Source organism: Vombatus ursinus, unplaced genomic scaffold, assembly GCF_900497805.2.
Source record: "Vombatus ursinus unplaced genomic scaffold, bare-nosed wombat genome assembly UNPS02014786.1, whole genome shotgun sequence".
Taxonomy (NCBI): Eukaryota; Metazoa; Chordata; class Mammalia; order Diprotodontia; family Vombatidae; genus Vombatus; species Vombatus ursinus.
Window position 1 is genome coordinate 16,619,770 of NW_020954564.1, and position 21,211 is coordinate 16,640,980.

General features: G+C 38.2%; 1 protein-coding gene across 5 annotated transcripts in view; it reads left to right on the plus strand.

The window, feature by feature from the left end:
- The window catches only part of LOC114046895 (multivesicular body subunit 12B), a 327,435-nt gene that overhangs the window by 184,740 nt on the left and 121,484 nt on the right, over positions 1 to 21,211 (plus strand). The gene's annotated exons all lie outside the window — the stretch shown is intronic.

The following is a 21,211-nucleotide window of genomic DNA, read 5'->3' on the forward strand; positions in this document are numbered from 1 at the left end:
AAAAGCTGTTACTTGAAAAAATTAATTAGGTGTAGAATTATAAGATTTAGAGACTGCAAAGATTAGTCCAACTCCAAATCCAATGTGTTGTCCACTGGTCCTCAAGGGCATATGTAGGAGCAATCAGTGGAATATACCAGGGGACATAGTTGGGTTCGATTTAAGGAAAACGTTCTAACAATTACAGTTTTCTTGAAGGAAAGTAAGCTGCCTCTGCAGGTAGTATGTCCTCCATCATTGAAGGTCCTCGGGCAAAGATTGGGTGACTATTGCCCACAGTTTGCAGAAAGGATTTCTGCTTTAGGAATAGGTTGGATTAAATGGCTTCCATGGCCCCGTCCAGCCTCACAGATTCTGGGATTCTCTGTGGGCTGTAGGAGCTCCTTAAGAACCTTCCAACTGAGAAAATGCAGCTTGGCTTTGGCAAAAATGTTGTCAGCACCAGTGTTCTGGATGTAAAATATCAAATTGGAAAAACTCATTTAACCATGGTGTAGAAATGAATTTCATTCCATGCATGGCAGAGTTAGGGGTCTGTGCCATTCAAAGGAGGTCCACAAATAACCTCTGATTACATTACACTATCCATTTGGTGGAGGCTGCATAGAGATCCAAGGAAGTGTGAAACGTATAATGGAGTAGAAACAGCACCAGACATACAGATCCAAAGACATGGCTGTGATCTCAGCTTTGACACTTTCTGGCTGGGACCACTGGCCAAGCCACTTCCCCACTCTAAGACTGTAAGACTCTGTATGTCAGATGGGGATAATAATTCTTACACCTCCACCCTCACAGTGTTGTTGTGGAAAAAGTGGTTTGTAGACTTCAAAGTTGCCTTTCCATCAAACAGTAGCTTCATGTCTTCTGGTTTCATTTATGTCAATATGACTGTGTTTCAATCCAGAGATCATACCCTGGGCATCAGTAGTCAAATTAATGCTGATACATGGTCTAAGTGCTGTGTGATTCATCCTCTGCCCCTTTTTCAATCATTACGTTCCTCTCTCTGCTAAAGCATGAGGGAGATGGCCAAGACTGAAGGCCATTTTGTGTTTTTCTTATGACCAACCTTCTAATAATGAACCTCTCCTCACTCAGCAAGGTTGGTCCTAGGACAAGAAACAATACAGTCTGTTTCTAGGACCACCTTTAGCGTTGCATGACTTGCTAGAGCTTATGCTCTTCCTGGCATTCATTCATTCATTTAGTTATTCAGTGAACATTTTTAAAAGTGCCTCTCCTGTAGAGAGCACTGTTCTAAGGGAGATAAGAAGATGTAATAGTCCCTGTCCTCATGGAGCTTTCAGTCCAAGTTGGTGGGAGACGACTGAGGACAGTAAGATAGAAATATGAAATGTTATACACAGCATCCTATAATTGCATTAGATATGTGAGAAACAAAGTGTCATGTGAAGTTTAAAGGGGAAGATCTTTATGGACAGGGGCTCAGGGAAGCCTTCATAGCAGAGGGGTCATTTGGATTGGGCTTTAGATGGTAGGCAGAGGAATTCAACAGGAGAGAGCCCACAGTCTCTTCCACCCTATGCTGAGGCATCAGAGTAGGACTTTCATGAAGGAAATCTTAAAGTGCTGTATAAATGGGAGCTATTATTATTATTATTATTTATGAGTGCTTTCCATTAATGCTGAGTGACACTCCTAACCCAAAAACATGGCATTCATCCATGTAGTATAATGAATCTGTTATTTAAAAGGTGATCTTTTTCTAAAAATTGCAACTTCAGGTTACTAAACAGATGAAATATAGCAATGGCCTAATTCTTGTCAGTATTGGTTTTTCTTGTTATATTCATTTCCTAATAGATTTGGAAGTATAAGCAAAAGCCTGCTGTTCAGATCACACATGACACTTCCTCCTAGAAGGGGAAGAAAGAATAAGGACTCTCCCCCACTGCCCCCTACCAAGAGCCAATCTCACAAAGAGTGGAGAAAACCTGTTTGCCTCTGAAAAGCTTCCCTTGGGAGGATTTCTTGTGGGCCAGGGCTCTTTCAGCATTGCAAGCACTAGGCCTAACGAGTTTGGAGAGATGACCTATTTTACAGAGATTCTGAATATTTTACCAGATGTTTAGTGGCAGAGCAACGCAAAACAAGTCTGTAAAGTCCAGTAAAGTATCGTTGCTCAAAATTTACACAAGTAAATCTTAATCAAAGCACATGACACTTTTTTTTTTTGCTTACAAATCTTCCTCTGGCTGCATTGGTGTTACACTATGCAGGACTTACATATTTTCTAATGGCTATTCCAGCTGTTTAATATTTATGCAGAAAGGGACTCATAATGTGAAATATTCTCAAGATTGACAGGAATTTTCCTGTGTACCTTTGGACCATTGCCGCTTCACTTAGCGGCTCTGATGAGGTGCTGTTTGTGTTCATTCCAGCTGTTAGTTTAGAAACGGAAAGGTAACAGCCTCAAGACTCGGTGGAAGCCATTTAGAAACTTCCTGTTACGTTTATGTAAGTGGCAATCAATTGGATTTTATCTACCAAGCAGTGGTAGTTCATGCAGCAGCCCTGTGGCGGCAGGAAGCTCTGGCCTACTCAGCTGCCATAGTCACCAAATTGCTCCATTGGGGGCTTGGACTGCTTAGCTACGTTACTGCCAGAGACATCCTGCAGGTCCCGCTGGCTCTGTGAGGTCCATGAGCTCAGCAGTGGGGGAAAAATGACTTGCCCAGAGACTGGAAATGAGCTCAGAAAACATGCCTGCAAACATCTCTGGCCAAAAGGGAGGTGATTTTTTTCCTTCATTGTGTGAATTACATTTGTCACTGAATGTGTCATCCCAATTTAGGGTCCTAAATGTAAGATATTCAATAATTAACTCTCCGGGGAATTTAGTAAGGGTGTTTCCACTTAATTCCTCTCCACATTTTTTTTACGTGTGGCTTCATTGCTAGAGTTTGGAAGGTAAGGGAATGGATCCCGGAACCCTATTGTTTCAGAGAACTGACTTTTGGAAGGTTTATGAGAGATTCATGGACTCATAGAATTCCAGAGCTGGAAAAAAAAAGAATTCAGAGCTGGAAGGGATGATTAAAAAAAGCAACCATGCCACTTCTTTATTTTATAGATGAGGAAACTGAGACCAAGAGAGATGAAGCAGCTTGCCTAAGGCTGTTCAGCTAGTCAGTGATTCAGCTGAGAGCTGAAGCCCAGTCTCTTGACTCCAGGGCCAGTGTTCTTTCTGCTGCTTTTCCATGCTGTCGGAGGAATTGCCTTGTGGTTGCTGGATCTCTCTCCCTTTGTTCTGCACCATTACTGAAGAATTTTGGACCAGAGGGTCATAGAATTTAGAACAGAAAAGGGCATTGGAGACCCAATTCCCCTCATTATACAGATGAGGACACTGAAAGCCTGGAGAGGGTGACTTCTCCAAGGTGATACAGGCAGTAAGAAAGAGAGCCAGAATTTGAACCTGAGACTTCTGGCTACAAATCCATTACTCTTTCTACTACATTGCTCTCTGTACTCTAGTTCAATCTTCATTTATATAAGACTTTTTGAAAGCAATTTAGTCGGGAATATAAAAGGTGAAATGGTTTTGAATTATGTGATTCCTAGGGCAATATTTATGCTGAGTTACTCACATCTGTGATCTCATTGATAGTTGCAAACTTTCTCCACTAGGTAGAAATCAGTCCTTCCATGTTGTCTCTTCCTGTATTTTTATGCTTATCTATTGTCTTTCCTAAAAATCCTTCAGGAAGATCTGCCCAGTGAAATGGAGGCCTTCCTCTGGTTCTTTAAAATTCAGAGATATTGGCCCTAACTTCTCTGGTCATACATATCCTCATTAATGTCTTTTATGACACTCTTCACAGACATGTTATTGTTGGTAATAGGCTGCAACCTACTTACATCCACCATTCAGATTTCCATTGCCCTTTAAATCACTTGCCATTTTTGGTGTTTCTGATTTCTTGGTGTTTCCTGATTTGCAGCTGTATGGCATTACTTGGAGAATATTCTTTAGGAATTGGGATGTTATCATAGAGAGCCACTTGGGATCAACAGTAAACACCTTGTTAAGAGCCATTTTGTGCAAAGTTTTGTGTTGGGTGTTAGGGGTTACAAAGATCTTCATTCAAAGATCCTTCATTCTGATGGAGAAAGACAAGTGCACAAATAACTGTGAGGTAAGACCTACCACCAGGGATGCCCTTCTCCCATTGCCCCTTTCCCTGGTTCCATGACTCCAAGACCCTATCTAAGATAGGTAGGTAGGTAAACCCTCCACATCTAGGGGCGCTCTTATGCCTTTGCTTCCTCTACTGGTGCTAGGCTGCACGTAACCCATCTGGGCTGTTTGACTGCTTACATACCTTGAATGAGATGGAAATCACCAACTTTGTTTTTTCCATTGAAATGGGGCCACCAGGCCTTACTATCTACTTGCTTCTATGCCATCCATACTTTAGGCATTGCCATCTGACCTACCAATGAACATTTAGCACTCCTGGGCCTTTCCATCCACCTATCAGATGAACCTTTTCTCCTAGTTAGAATGGGAGCTCCTTGAGAGCAAGCACTGTCCCATTTTTTCTGTTTGTATTTGTAACACTTAGCACAATACTTGCCTCAAAGTAAGCCTAATAAATACTTTTTCATTCATTCAAGGGTGAGTATTATAAGTGCAGAAAAGGCTGAACAAAATGTTTAGAAAAAAATTTATGGAGGGGAGAGTTCCTTTGAATCTAAGGGGAAGACATCATGAAAGATGTGGGATATGAATGGACCTCAAAAGAAGGGAACAATCTTTGAAAGTACCGCTCACAGTCCCAAAAAAATTCCAGCCCAGTCTTTCACAGGCTCAGTTCTGGGCTCAGTTCATTGTTCATCTCCAGCACCTGTCAGATAAACAAGCCAGCGGACAGACCGACTGACCTGACAATATCCATCAGCTACATATTATAATCTAGGCAGTATGCATCTTTCAAATATGTTTTTCCAGTGTAGATTGTTTTTATCCTGATTTCATTTGGGATTTCACAACTTTGTGGGGCTTGATGTAGATAGTTACATGCCATCTATTTAAAAAAAAAAGTACTTGAACTTCATGCTCAAAAGGAAAACTTTTGTTTGAACTCTTAATATGTAATCTTTGTACCATGGCCAATTACTTAAATAATGTTGTTATATTTTCCTTCTTTTCATCTTGTTCATGGAATTTAAATAAAAAGTCTTAAGACAAGTCCCTATCCTATTATTCTTTCATATTTAATATTCAAATAGTCTTGCACAAATGGATGAGATAACTTCTTTTTGTAATTAAATAAAGGTATTAGGATATGTTTACTTTCTGTATGCTCACTCAAAGTGTCATCAGTACAACTCCAGAAGTGCAAAGGACAACAGGGATGATATGTTCCTCATTCTATTTTCACATGATTTTAATTTCTTCCCGTTAGGTCTCTCTATGTTGAAAATATTTTGTTGCATGTAGGTTGGATGTTATGAGTATTTGGTGTGGTGACATCTATTAAAGTAAGGTCATTAAGTTTTTATGGGTCAGTGTTATGTCCAGGCAATTGTGGACAATAATTTTTTTCTATGATAGTGTTCTACTTTCAGTATAGCTTATTAGTTAATGTCTCCAATATATTTTGAGGTCTTCATTTGTAGTTTGGAGACTTGTCATCTATCAGTCCAAGAAAGATAGCAAGCTTCTGATAGATAATTCTGGCCATTGATTTTGATTTCAGGATGCCAGCAAGTCTCATAATACATTCAGTCATAGCTTTCTGTTTGATATCTTTATGCTCAATGTGTCTTGCCTACAGAAATATTTGTAGGTCTTATTTTCATCCATTGGTTCAATTTAACTTTTGAATTCAAACTCGAAGCCTTCAATCTTTATCTTTCCTTGATTTATGTTAAAATTTTTATACTTGTCAAATCCAGACAATATTTTGATATTATTGGATAAAGGAGCTACTTAAAATGTTTTTGGTAGAATAATAATAGCTTGATGCAATTGATATACAACAAGTGATTGATAGGATGTTTTGGTTCAGTTCCCTCTTTAATTTGTATGTTGTCCAAAGTTCTGTTTAGGAAAGATGATCATGGATTTAAAGCCAGGCATAATCATAATGGGTTTACGTTGTCTTCCTGGAAAATGTCACATTTTATATCAGGTATTATAAGTATTGTATTGATGGCATTTTTAAAATAGAGAGCAGTTTTTCACGAGTACATCAAATACTCTAGCTTTCTCACTATGCTTATGTCTATTTTTAATATATTCAATACATGGATAAGCCATGAGTGCTTAACTGAGTCAAAGGTTTTGCAATAATCAACGAAGACAGCATCAAAGTTATGGCACTTTCAGGCATCTTGATCAGTAGTTACCAAATTGACAGTAAATTGTTTTTTAGGGGCAGCTAAGTGTCACAGTGGGTAGAGCACTGGCTTTGGAGTTAGGAGGACCTGAGTTCAAATCCAGCCACAGACACATAACATTCACTAGCTGTGTGACTCTGGGCAAGTCACTTAACTCCAATTGCCTCACCAAAAATAAATGAATGAATGAATGAATGAATGAATGAATGAATGAATGAATGAATTGTTTTTTAATATCCTGAGATATGCTGACATATTTTTTGCTCCTCAGCCAATATACTGTTTCATTCAAGTGGTTATATATTTTCTTTGAGTAGTACAAGTCATGAATGCTTTGTATCGCATACATAAACACGTACCTGGGCTATATTTTGAAGAGTTGCTGGTGTTCCTTTGTGGTAATAGGTATGTCATGACTTCTGTCAAGAAAGTTTGAATTAGCTTGTGTCAAGAAACTGCTAAATTCATAATTCATAATCTACATGGAAGTAGTTAAGTCAATAATTATGGATCTTACTTAGCCCCACTCTTTCCCATCTTGCAGAGAGGCTAAAAGTTTAATCATCTCCTTTGATATACTATACATGTTCAGTAATTCGTTATACTAAAAGTGCAATCATTTTTTGTTTTTTAGTTGATCCAGTTTGCATTTTCACTTTTTTTGGACTTGTTGTGACCATATAGGTGACTAGAAATTTTTCACAACCTCCTTTTTAGGGGACATCACTCAGCAACTTCAATCAAGTATATGACTCATGTTGAATTGTTTATTCTGTTCTTTACCCTGCTTTGGACTCCTTATTTGGACTTAATCTTTCAATTTTTGCTTTTACTCAGTTAAGGATATTTAGAATTCCTGACGTGTTTGTTGTTTTCCAGATTTCTTTCCACAAATTTCTTCGTTGGCTTTTAATGGGGCAATAATGACCTTTAAGGTTTCTGTTGCCTATGCTAGCTGGATATTGATTTAATCTTCTGAGACTTTTGTGCAGATCCTTAATAACTCTTCCAAGTTATGTCTTCCATGGTGGAGTTTGCCATCTCTTATTAGGGGTATTTCTTGTGAGTTTCAACCTTCCTCCTATGGTTTTTATCATAGCACTAACTATCACATATACTGCCGTGTGAAGGTCCTGAAATGTTTTTCTTACTTTCTGTTAAATATTTTGGGAGAGTGTTTTAGTTCATGATGGTTATAGCAGATGCCAGCTTTTGGGAATTATTGTGATTTGGTATAATTGGTCAGCTAGTTGGATTTGTGCCATCAAATTCAAAATGGCTTTTTGAAATTCCACTCTAGCTATGACTGTCTGCTTTTCAAGATATTTGAGATATTGGCACTTTTTTAATCATGTTTCCTTATTGGGGATAATTTCTGGAATTTGCATTAAGTGAAGATTTTCAATGACCCCAAGGTCTTCAACTTTTCTTTCTAGTTACTCAATTTCATCTTTTATTTCATTAAATATGGGTTTAGGAATGATTTTTTTATGATTGACCTTCACTGGTTGTCATTGTGATTGACTTGAAACTGAGGGTATCATTGATTAAAAGTGCTAGGAAGTTCTTGCCTGTAACTAGTGAGATGTTTCCAGTTTTGTTGTGATTTGCTATTATTAATGTTATTTTCTTATTTTGTTAATAGAAGGTCATATTTCTATCAAACTTAAAGGTTTATAAAGTGCTTTCTTCCCGATGACCCCTTAAGATAGGTAGTACAGATGTGATGAACCCCATTTTGTAGATGAGAGATCTGATAGATGAAAGTTAAAGGGTCTTGCCAATGATCATACTGCTAGCAGGGGCCAGAGGCAGGACTCACATTAGGCACTTTGATGCCAGTTGGGTAAAGGTTAAATTCTTCTCTGCTCTCCTGCCTCTATACGGGTGGTTGTCTTATATCTATAATTTCATTGTCAGAGTGTGCTCCTGAGGAAGGGACTCTCCCCACCAATAAAGATGGACAGATATTCTGTGACTTACAGTCAGAACAAAAGCCATTCCCTAACAGATAAGTGGTCAAAGGGTGTGAACAAATATTTCTCAAAAGAAGAATTATAGTCTATTAACAATATGAAAGAGTGCTCCAAGTCACTGATGAGAGAAATGCAAATTAAAGCAACTCTGAGTTTTCACCTTACATCCAGCAAACTGACAAAGATGACACGTGGAAATTGTCGATGTTGGAGGGGCTACAAGGAAACGGCATGTTTCCACTCTCTTGGTAGATCTGTGAATTAATCACATCATTCTGGAAAACAATTTGGAATCAAGCAAAATAAGTAATTAAAATGTCCCTCCACTGCTAGGCATACACTCCAAGGCAATAAAGACATAAAGAAGGTACCCTAAATACCAAAATATTCATAGCAGCATTGATATGGTAGAAAAGAACTCAAAACAAAGTTGGTGCCCCTCACTTTGGGAATGGCTAAACAAATTGTGGCGTGTAAATATAATGGAATATTATATGTAAGAAATTAGACATGAAAAATTCAGAGAAAATGGAAATACTTTTATGAACTGATACAAAGGGAAGTAAGCAGAACCAGGAGAACACAGTACATAATAACTTCAGGAATGCAAATGTAAAGAACAGTAAAGCAAAACTGAATCCTGCATTATTTTAATGATCAATTGTGGCCCTGAACAGGAGATAAGAAAATGTAGCTCCCTCTTTTTACTGAAGAGGTGGGAGACTATGGATGTGAATGCTGTGTACACTGTCTTACATGGCCAGTGTGTTGGTTGATTTTGCTGAACTTCAAAAAAAATTGTTTCAAGAGAAAACTTAGTGGGGGAAAGGGATGTTCTGAAATAAGTGCAATGTAAAAGTGAAAGACATTAACAAAACACTTAAAAAAATCATCATAGTCTTAGAGAGTTGCCAGAGTAGTGAAAAATTAAGTGGCTTACCCAGGGTCACAAAGCCAGTATGTGCCAAGGAAGGATTTGAACCCATATCTTCCGGACTCCGAGGTGGGCTCTCTATCTGCTCCCCCATGCAATGCTGCCTTTCCTCTCTATATGGAACTTTACCAAGGAGTAAAAGGGAAACAGTCAAGAATAGAAGCTTCTGCTGAAATATACCTCTGCCCTTCCTCGTTCTTCTCTCCTTTCCATTCTCCTCCAGTATGATATGGTGAAAAGAACACTGGATTTTGAGTTTAAGTACTTGGTATTGAAACATAGCATCATAGATCTGGGGCTGGTGATTATCTAGTCCAACCTCCCTCATTTTAAAGACCAGGAATCTCTGAGGACTTGAGAGGTGAAGTGATGTCCCCAAGATCACACAGGTAATAACTTGCAGAGCCAGGATTAGAATCCAGGTCCTGTGACTCCAAGTGCAGTGCTCTTTCTATACAACATCCCCAGCTCAGCTCCTTACTACTGATATGACCTTGACCAAATCATTTCCTAACTCTGGGCCTCAGTTTCCTCATATATAAAATGAAGGAATTAGAATGAATAATAAAATAGCTAGCATTTACATAGTGCTTTAAGGTTTGCAAAGCTATATACATATATGCACACATGTATGTATATGTATATTCTCATTCGATACTCACAAGTTCCCTGTTTGTTAGGTGCTATTATCATCTCAGTTTTATATATTTGAAGATACTGATCTGAAAGAGCTAAAATGACTTACCTAGGGTCACACAGGTAAGGATGTGTCTGAGGCAGGATTTGAATTCAGGTCTTCCTGACTGTAAGTCCCAGCATTCTACCCACTCATTGTACCACCTAGCTGCCTCATGCCTAGGCTAACAGTTCTAAGTCTGTGATCCTATTAGCCTGTGATCACTAAGATTTATGACAGCTAGAAAACCTAGCTATGCTGTGAAGCTGCTTTATTAATAAACACCACTTAGGTTCTAAGTAGTCACAGTATAAAAATGTAATAAAGCATAGTCTGGTACCAAACTCCCAGAATGTGATGAGTTTTCCTTGACAGACTTCTCTATTAAATATGTGTGTGTGTTATCTTCTGCTGTCTGCTACACCCTCCTTTTAAATTTTTTTTAAAAATCTTCTTACAAATTATGACTGTAGCCACACTGTCGCCCCCCAGAGTTGTCCTCAAATTAGAAGACTCCATTTTAAGGTATATGGCAGAGTCGGGGCGTGCTTCAGAACAAGTGGAGAACTATCACTTCATTGGTTTGGCTTAGGTCTCTTCTTTGAGAGCAGTAAGAAATAGGATTTTATCGGTATTTCATAATCCTGCCTGAGCCATGTAACTCTGACATCGAACTAAGAAAGCACAAAGCAATTAAAAATAATTAATGATTTCTGAATATCAGCTTTCTCCATGCAGTTTTAATCTAGTCCTCATTTAAATGGAAGATGGACATTTAATTATCAGTATTATGAAATTCATGATTTATATATTTCATCCAGTTGGATCATTTCTGCCTCTCTGTCTCTCTTCATATTCTTGTTTAAAAAAGCCTTTATATTTTACACAAAAAGTAATAATTTGAAAATTCTTCTGCACAATAATTAGAAACATATTTTCCTACTGTTTGTAATGATTACGTTATTTCCATCTTTTAATTAAGAAAAAACCTCACCTAGAAAATTTAAAATAAACTAGATAATATAATGATTGTAAAGCATTTTCAGTATCCTAAAAGAAAGAGAGACTGTAACATTAGACTGTTAGAGAAATGACACACTTTTATCTGAAAGTTATATAATGAGCCAGTACATTCATATTTGAGAGAGACTGCATCACTCTGCAGTTAGTTTCTTGTGCATCTACATTTAGGGAATTTCTCTTTCCTTGTTTTTCCCTTTATTTGTTCACTGCATTCATTGATTCATTCATTCAGCAAACATTTATTGGATGCTTACTGTGTTCAGTTATGGTTGGACCAGTTCTGCAAGGTTTTGTCAGGAACTTGGTCTGTGTAGTCCTGAAATTAACCAAAGAGCTTTTTTTGCTCAGATTCAGAGCCACGAAGAATGTTTTCTCCTGCTTCCTGCATTTGCAGCTCTCCTCCACAGCCTTCATCTTAATGGAGATGTTGTTGTGAGTTTATGCAACCTCTGTTTCAGACCTCCATATCCCTTTGCAACCTGCCAAGGTTTATCAAAAGCACCCAGAACCAGAGGTGGGGGACGTGGCGGTGGGGGGGAGGAGGGGGTTGAAGGAGAAGAAGAGATCCATTTGGTACAGCTACAGATAATAGCATACATGGGGAAACTCCTGAATGAAGTGAAAAATTATTTATAATAATGGTGCTCAAACAGAGGGAAAAATAAGTCATTTTAAAGGTATATAAATTTTTTATCGTTGTGTATAAACAGCTACTGCTTTCCTTGTCTATCCATCTATTCTTGCCCACACTGACAACAGAATCGAGGGTAAAGGAAAAATATAACAAGAAAACCAAGAAATGAATGGGAATAGATGGGGAATTGATTGCACTGTATATTTGTATATCCTGATGGAAAAGGTGCTGTTGACAGGTGGCCAGGTTTGCTCTGTATACAACCATGTGTGCGCTGTCAGGCGCACGCAAGCAGCCTTGTTTCGATTGATGAATTGCCTGCTTTCTTGATTAAACCTTCCGTCACTTAAGAAACAAAACGCCTGTGTTTAGATGGCAGAGTGGGACGTGTCAAAAAAATCTGTCTCCTCTACCTTTGTACAGATGTTGGGCACAGACTGTAACATGTATTATTAAAATGAATGTGGCATTTACTGTGCATTATTCCTTTCCTGGGAGAAAGGACTGTAAATTATATGCTAATAATAAGCTTTATTAACCCTTTCCAAAAGCCGAAGATTTAAGAGTACAAATATTCCTGTAGGCTTGGCTAATTGGGTGTGCTTTAATACCATGGTAGCTATGTCATTGAAGTTAATAAACAGTGTGTTCCTAGCAAATATGTGGCTGTACCTTTGGGAATCTTACCTCCAGGAGGTTTTCTGCTGTGTAAGTTCCAAAAAGACATAAACCTTTGGAATTACAAGATGCTTCACAGACAGAGACCCTAAAACATTGAGTTGGAGACCCATATCATTAGAATATAGGATTGCAGTATTATGACAAATCCCTGAAACTGAGTTTGAAGAGATTTCAGAGCCAGACAGGCCTGCCTTCCCAAAATATCCATGAAAACAAATCACCTAATCTGCATGGGACCCCATTTCTTCAACTGTAAAATTAACAGTCTATGATTCTTTAAATGGGTATCTAGCTTCTGCTTGAAGACTTTGTGTGTTGAGAAACTATTTCCCAAGATAGTCTGTTCTGCTTGGGGATGATTCTCTTTGTTAGCAAATTCTTCCTTAAATCAACCTCAGATCTACCTCCCTGTAACTCCTCTTGCCTTCATTGTTCTTAGTTTTTTTTTTGTTTTGTTTTGTTTTTTTTCTCTAGGTCTAAGCCACAAGGCTGACCCCTTTCCCCCATTACAGCCCTTCAGATACTTGAAAATTTAAATCACATTCCCCTTAAGTCTTCTCTGATTAAGACTTTTTAAAAATTCAGGCTGTCCCCATACACTGTGTGCCAACCCTCCCTAACCTGTGAGGATGATAGCAATGACAACACTAGTGTCTTTTATTCAGTAAACATAAGTTACCACTGGATTAATAGGAGGGATGCCTTTTTCCTAGGCTAAGCTCTTTGACTCACAGGAGTTAAGGCTTTAGTACCTCGTACCAGTGAGGACTACTTGACTACTTGGGTCTATAGGGGTGGGGAACCTGCGGCCTCAAGGCCACATGTGGCCCTCTAGGTCCTCAAGTGCAGCCCTTGATTGAATCTAAATGTCACAGAATAAATCCCCTTAACAAAAGGGTTTGTTCTGTAAAACTTGAACTCAGTCAAAAGACTGCATCCAAGGACCTAGAAGGTCATATGTGGCCTGGAGGCCTCAAGTTCCCCACCCCTGGAACTTTGCTGTTCCTCATTTTACCTACTTGTTAACATCCCAAAATTGTGGTATGTCACCTGTACCAAGATCCTCCTTTGATGCTTGGGATAAATTTCTTTCACAGCCCTTGAAAACCAACCAGAGTTTGGGATGCAAAAAAAGATCACAGGGCCCCAGTTGCCCCTGCGTTCCAGTTCCAGCTCTGGCATTTACTCTGGGGCTCTGGTCAAGTACTTTGGCTGCTCAAGCCAGGTCACCCATCTGTAAAATAAGAATAGTAGTTGCACAACTAGCATTCTGATATTGTTGTAAGGAACCCTCTTAGTTAAGTGACTCACAAGGTTTTCTGAAGAAGCTGAATCTTGTAGATTAGGTTGGGGTGGGGCACACTGTAATTTATAATGTGATAAAACTACATAGAACTCTTAAAATTAATATTTAATTTGTAGAGTTGGATTATTTTGTTTTTGACCTTTTAAACTATAATGTTTTGACCTCAACTTTTGTTTCTACCTTTTCCATCTTATTGCACATTATTCCCCCTCCACATACTATATGCTATAACCAAATAAGCTACTTTCTGCCCTTTTCCTCATCCCCCCTCCTCCCCAAGCCCAAGTACGCCATCTGGCTTATAAGCCTTTGTCCATCCTGGGTCCTTTGCCACTCCAGTGCCCATCCATCCTGTAAAACTCGATGCCAGTGTCACTTCCTTCAGGAAGCTTTTTCTTGCTATACTTTCCTTCCAATCTAACCCTTTGTTTGGTAACTTTCTAATGTACTTATATTTATTAATTTATTAAGTTTGTACTATGCATTAGGTATTTTGGATACAAAAACGAAAATGAAACAGTCCCTGCCTTCAAGGAGCCTATATTCTGTCAGAGGAGAAACAGCAAGCACCCATGTTCAAGGAGGCAGTGTGGTATAGCAGAAAATATGCTGAATGTGGAGTCAGAGGACTTGGGTCCAAATCCTACCTCAGATATTCCCTATATGTTTCGGGGCAAGTCATCTAACTTCTTTAGGTTTCAGATTCCTCAAGTATAAAAAAGCAGATTGGGTAGGTAACCTCTAAGATCTCTTTCAGCTGTAATTTTATGAGCCTTTGAAGAAAATACCAAATATATGCAAAGTCTTTTTCCAAGTGGAGGGCACTTGCAGGTGGGGGCTGTTCATGTTAGGTGTTGCCCACGAGCTAGCTCTTGAATTGAGCCTTCATGAGGCTTTGTTTGTCTTTCACCCTCCCCTAGGTTTGTGGACTCAGGGCATCCCATTCTGAATGTATGTAATCTTATCGGATCTCAGAAGCTGAGCAGGGTCAGGCCTGGTTAGTGCTTGGATGGGAACCTGCCTGGTAATACTGAGTGCTGTTGGCTCTTGCTTTGAGGGGCAGCTTGGTCTAGTGAAGGACTTCTTAAAATTTTTCCACGCGTAACCCCTTCAGGGCTTCTTCAATTGTGGGTTATGACCCCATGTAGGTTCATGACCTACAGTGCATACTGCTAGACTTAAAAGTCAAGAAGACTTGGGTTCAAATCCTATCCCAAGATAATGTGATCCTGGGTAAGTCACAGCCTTTCAGTACCTCATTTACCTCATCTCTAAAATGGGAGAGGTAGACTCATTGACTTCTTATGTCTCTTTCACCTTTAAGTCTATGATCCATATGATTTTGCCATATTCAAAAATGCATTACCTTCATCACTATGCTCTTCTCATAGTAAGAACTTAATAAATATTGGGTGAATTGAAACCTGCTTGTCTTGTGTGTAATCAAAATTAGAGATTACTCTCTTACAAAGTTACTACTTTAAAAGTCAGGCTTTATCATAATGAAAAAGCAAAATTATATTTGCAAGAAAATACTTTAGAGCTCTTTTAGAGATAAAGAGTGAATGTTCACATTATATTGTTACCCCATGTCAGTTTTTTAAACAAAAGTATCAGAATTTAGTATAATAGATTTTGCATCCTACTGAAATATAACCCCTCCCTCATGGTGTTTGTCTTCTCTATGTAAGAGAAACCCTTTTAAAGAGTTTCTTCACACATTTTCAGCTGCTCTTATCAAGTCTTCAGACCCTTTGGGTTGGGGGAGAAACAGAGGATATTGCTCTCAGGACTTGCAGTAGCTTAGGAGTTCTTTTACCCAAGCCAGTTAACTATGGGCAGTTTACATTAAATAATATTCTCCTTTTAGGAGTAAAATGCCAATTGAAGGGGGGAAATTATGCAAATAAATATGCTAACTTATTTAGATTAAACACATTTGGGAGGAGTAATCACTTCTGCTTTTATTAAAATGGATCAAGTTAATATAATTATTTCCATTGGATATGCATACAGCATCTCAAGCTGTATGAGTTCCATAACTTTTGAATATGTCTCTTTTCTTCCCATTATGTGGTTCACAGTTAAATATGAGCTTTAAACACATAAAAATAAGTGAATTTGGGAAAAATCATGCAAGAATTAAACCTGTCCTAAAGGTCACAACGTTACTCAAGATTATTGGTACTAAAATCATTAGAACCTCTCTGTCACATTTTCCTTGGTCCCTTTTGTGGGATGGCCTGATGGATTAAAGTGCTTTGTAACAAGGGCTTTACTAACTGAAGGCTGGTGCGTGAGTTTATACCGATTCTGCCCTAACGCACCGAATCTCATATTCGGAAGGAACTTTAAGGAGTGCTCTGATAAAATACAGGACATGGGATATGAGAGTGGGAAGGGACCTAAAAGATCATCTAGTACAACTTCTCTGCATCCTCATCACTAAGTCATCTTCTAGTCCATGAAATGTACATAGTTATAATGAAGTCAAATTTACATGATACTTCAAGATTTGGTTTTTAATTATGTATTTGGTCATTTCATAACTTGGGGATTTGTGCGTAGTGTTATTTGACTCAAGTCAGTTAAAGAAATCTTAAGTACTTAATAAGTGCTGCAAGTCACTTTGCTAGGGGTTGGGGCTACAAAAATTAGATTATCTACCCTCAAGGAGATTACATTCTCCTTGTTGAAACCAAAAATAATCCTTCAAAACCCATTCTTTGCCTTTTCCAGGCCTGTCCAAAAGGTGACCCTTAATTACCTACTTGAGGCAAAAGGCATATTGACAAAAAAAGTAAAAAAAAAAATCTTTTCTTCAGGTTTTATTTTGAAACCTTTTACAGATTCACAGAATGATAGAACTGGAAGGAGAAATTACCTAGACCCCTCGTTTTACAGACAGGAAACTGAGCCCCAGGGAGGTGAAGGTTGCCTAAGGTCACGTATCTAATTAATAATAGAGCTTGGACCAAAGTCCAGCTGGTTTTATGCCTGGCCGAATGTTCTTTCCCTTAAACCTTGTGAATTTGAATAAAAAAGTGTGTATGTATGTGTATGTATTAAACATATATATTTATGTATGTATGTATTTAAGGAGATTGCAACATCTAGAGCCTAAATCTATTCATTGTTTATGTCATTAACATTGCCTTGTTAATAGTTATATGTGTTTCATGAGCGTATGTTTTTCATAAATATATGGATTTTTATTCTTGAACACTAAAGCAGCTTCTCTCCCTCTTCTCCCCCCCCAAAAAACGGAGGATAAAGGTCTTAACCTGTTTATATTAAAAAGCATTCAGTGGTTAGACTGGTAGTTTGAATGGAATATATTTATCACATATCCCTGAAGAAGAGACTTATTATTCTGCAGATTTGTCTCACAATTGTCCATGAGACAATGAGTGATGCCGAGCTCTCTTCCAAGGTTGAGATCCTTTGTTGAAGAACTGTTTTTCACGCTTGACTCATTTTATAAACTTGAGATCCAGCGATCCTCTGGTAAGGCAATATCCATAATTTTGAATGAGAGTGTAATACTTTCCATTTTGACCCCAAACATTATTTCTGCTCTTGTACTTAGAAGTACTTAAAAGGTTGGTATCTACTGATGGCAAATATACTCAGATTTATATTTTACTTTCATTTTTTTGCTTGGAAACATTCTCCGGTATTAGTAAAATATTTGTTTTGCTTGTATCAAAAGCTCCTGTCTTTTTTTGTTTGTTTGTTTGATTCATTTTTAAAGAACGCAGAGCCATCCCTTCCCCTAGAAACAGAGCTTCAAATACAGTCTGGTGAAGACAGAGTAGTCCCAAGTAGGACTGTAGAATTTGGAGCTAGAAGGGACCTTAGAGGTCATGTGATCCAATCCCCCATTTACATATATGGAAATTGAAATTAAAGGCAATAAAGTGAATTGTCCAATGTCACATTGTCATGCTACTAAGAAGTTTCTATGATCATTTTTCAGAAAGATTGTAATGGTGATACACTTAGAACATTTTAATGTAATTTTCATTTTTTCAACAAATATCATTATTCACAATGATAATAACTGACATTTCTATAGAACTTTTAGGTTTACAAAATGCTTTAAGCACCTAGTAAGCTAGAGATACAAAATAATATGACAGTGTTCCTGCCCTCAAGGATCAAAGCTGTGGTAGAGTGAAATGGGACGTTGGGAAAGACTGCTGGATTTGGAGTCAAAGTTCCTGGTATCCAGTGCTGGTTTTACTTCTGACCACCTGTGGAACTCTGGACAAGTCACTTTAACCCCCTGGGTCTCTGTTGTCTTATCTGTAAAACAAGGAACTTGGACTACATAATTTCCAAGGTCCATTTGAGTTCTACAGCTATGATGGTAGAAGGGAAATGAAAGGGAACAAACATTTGTTAAGTGCCCACTATGCACCAGACACTATGCTAAGTACTTTACAGACATTATCTTATTTGATGTGATCCTTAGAACTGCGCTTTGAGGTAGGTACAGCTATTATCTTCATTTCACAGTTGAGAAAACTGAGCCAGTAAGAAGTTAAGTGACTTAGAGTCATGCAACCAGTATGTGGCTGAGGCCAGATTTGAACTCAGGTCTTCCTCACTTCAGACCCAACACTATCCACTACACCACTTAGTTGCTGCTGTAATACACAAATACATAAAGGATCTGTGATTTTGTCAATGTGGAGTAATTCCTGCTATAGGAATTTCCTCCACCAACCCAGAGAGCCTATAGATAAATTAGTGGATAAGTCTTAGTTTCCTGAGAGACAGAGTTTTCCCAGGGTCGCCTCATTGTAAATGTCAGAAGTAGGCTTTGAACCTGCCTCTTACCAATCCATTATGTCCCACTCCCTCCATCTCTCATATGAACTACAATGCAATTCAATCTATAATATACACATTATAGTCTCATAAGTGTTCGTAAGCACCATGAGAGCAGGGTCCTTACCTGACTTTGTTATTGTATGTGACAATGCCCTATACACTGTAAGTACCTGGTCAGTATTTAGAGATGGAGTTCATTTTAGTCATAGAGGAAGCATGAGCAAAGGCATGAAGACAAAACATTTAGAAGAGATATTCAAGGGATAGCAAGTCATCCATTTTCCCTAGAACACAGAAAACATAAGGAGCTTGAAATAAGGGTAGAAAGGTAGGTTGGAGACGGAATGCAGAGGAGATTAGACTTTTCAAAGAAATAGTGGCAGCTTCCATTTAGTAATAGAGTAATAATAAGGGCAAGGGGAGGACACATAATTTTCACTTGTTATACTGTCCTGTTGGGGAAGGGAATCAGCATTGTCCCATGACAGTAGTGTGGTAAAGTATAAAGAAGCCCCTAAAAATAGCATTGGGAGGAACCTTCAAGGCCCTTGAGTCAAATCTCCTCTTTTTCACAGGTGGTGAAACTGAGGCCTAAAGAGATGAAATGACTTGCCCAAGAGCACATGGTTAGTAAGTGGCAGAGCTGGGATTTGAATCCAGGTCCCCGAGTCTAAAGCCAGCATACTTGCTACAATACCATCCTCCTTCAGAAGCATGGAACTTAGAGTCTGGAGACCATGGCTGGAATCCCAGTCTGCTGCTTCCTAGCTGGGGGGCTGTGGTACTGAATTCTTGTTTCTGTGAAATGGGATAATGACATTCATACCTCTATTGCGAGGTGGGTGTGAGACTTGTGAGAAAAGCATTTTCTAATTCTCAAAGCAATAAAGGAATGGGAGTCATTGGTGTAATTATTACTTCCTGAAGAGAAAATTTGTTTTAAAAACATTTACTGTAGGTTGTTAGTTTTCAGTGTAATTTGACTGAATTCAATTATGTGATCTCATTTGTCATCTCCCCTTAAACTTCAACTATGATTTAGTATATTTCGTATTGCATACTATGCGTACTTCAAGTGTATAGTAGGTCTGCAACATAGGAATAAAAAGAACACGAGGCTTAGAGTCTAAAAGTAGACCTGGGTTGGAATCTATGTAACTTGGGCAAATCACTATTTTCTGGGCCCCCATTGCCTCATACATAAAACTGAGTGTTTTAAACTCGCGATCTCTAAATTTCATCCTAATGCTATAATTCCAATTATGTTATTTCCCAATTAGCCTTTGGCATGTTTTTCTCCCTTTGGTTTGGGCTTATTTCCTTGCTGCAGATATTTTAAATCTTTCTCCCCAACCTACCCTTCAGAAAAATGTTCACTCTCTAAAACATTATCTTGAACAGTATCATGAAGTATCACTTAACTAACCAGCCCCAAAGTCAGCTATCAACCGCGTGTTCTACTCCCTCCCAGGCCGGTCTCTAATGCCAGCTCAATTCATGGGATGCATCAGCATGTGGGATGCACCAAGCAGAGAAAGGCATCCTTTTGTCATTGGCTTTCTTGAGCTTTTGAGATGAGACCTAAATAACTTTATTACATTTTCATAGTCTTGTGGTAAGATGCTCACTGTTGCAAAATGTAAGGTTATCAATGCTATGGGCTTGCTACTTATCTTCAATATACGTTTTCTTTAAAAGATATTGTTATCTTTTATTTGGATGTAATGAGGACAGACATTTTAATCAGAGGTTAGTCATTTATTTTTGCAAACTATTGTTTTGATTCATCATTTTTGCAGATAATTAAATGGTTCAGTTGGCACAGTGCATCTACTTTATTAAAACAGGTAATTTTGAAAAAAGAAGGAGATACTATTTTTTGGATCACTGCACAAGAATTGCTTTTATCTTCATCTTTGAACATAGTTTCTGGGTATTTTTCAAGAATCCCCTCTCGTGTTCACATGTATCAGTGTGCTTTCTGGTCTGGGAGGGAGGCAGGCCTCTGGTGGCTGGGATGTTCACCAGTGAGCTATTTGGAAGATGAGAAGAGAAAGTAAATTCTGTGTCGATAGCTCTTGGATTTTAATTGGAATGGGAAAGGGAGTCTACAAGTTATGAACTTTGCAGTGCAGCCGTTCTTGCACTGAAAACAGACTAATTGTAGCCCTCTCAGTGGGTGGAGTTTAAAAGTCAATTACTGCTTGTCCTATTATAATTTACGCTCCTAGGATTTGAAAAAGTCTGTCATTTTCTATAAAAATGAAAAGGTTACATATATTAGCTTGAGTGTACACGCACCTTTTCATTTGTAAATGCTTCAGCTACATGCACTTTTTGTGCAACATGTAGGGGTGTGTGTATATATTATATGTGAGCAATATCACTTATGAAGCATAACCTTTAAGGCTTGGTTCTTAAAGTACATAATAGGTTAGAGCATATTCCATTGTCTGCTGATAGGGACTTAGCGTTTCCTCCAGAATCTTGGAGCTGAATGTAAGCAATACCTTACTTATGGGTTAGGAGTCAATGATAGAGGGATGGTGCTCCAAGGACTACTTTTTAAAACAATAGATCATTTTTGCTTTCTTTGTTTTTTTTTTAACCTTTTGTATACATGTATACATGTCCCAAATTGATTAATTTCTCCATTTTTTTTAAAAAAGGATTTATTTAGAAATACCGATTAAAACTTGGGAAGCTTTTTTCTTTTTTTGCTGAGCCGTGCATAACTCTAAAAGCACTATTTATAACGTGGCTTCTG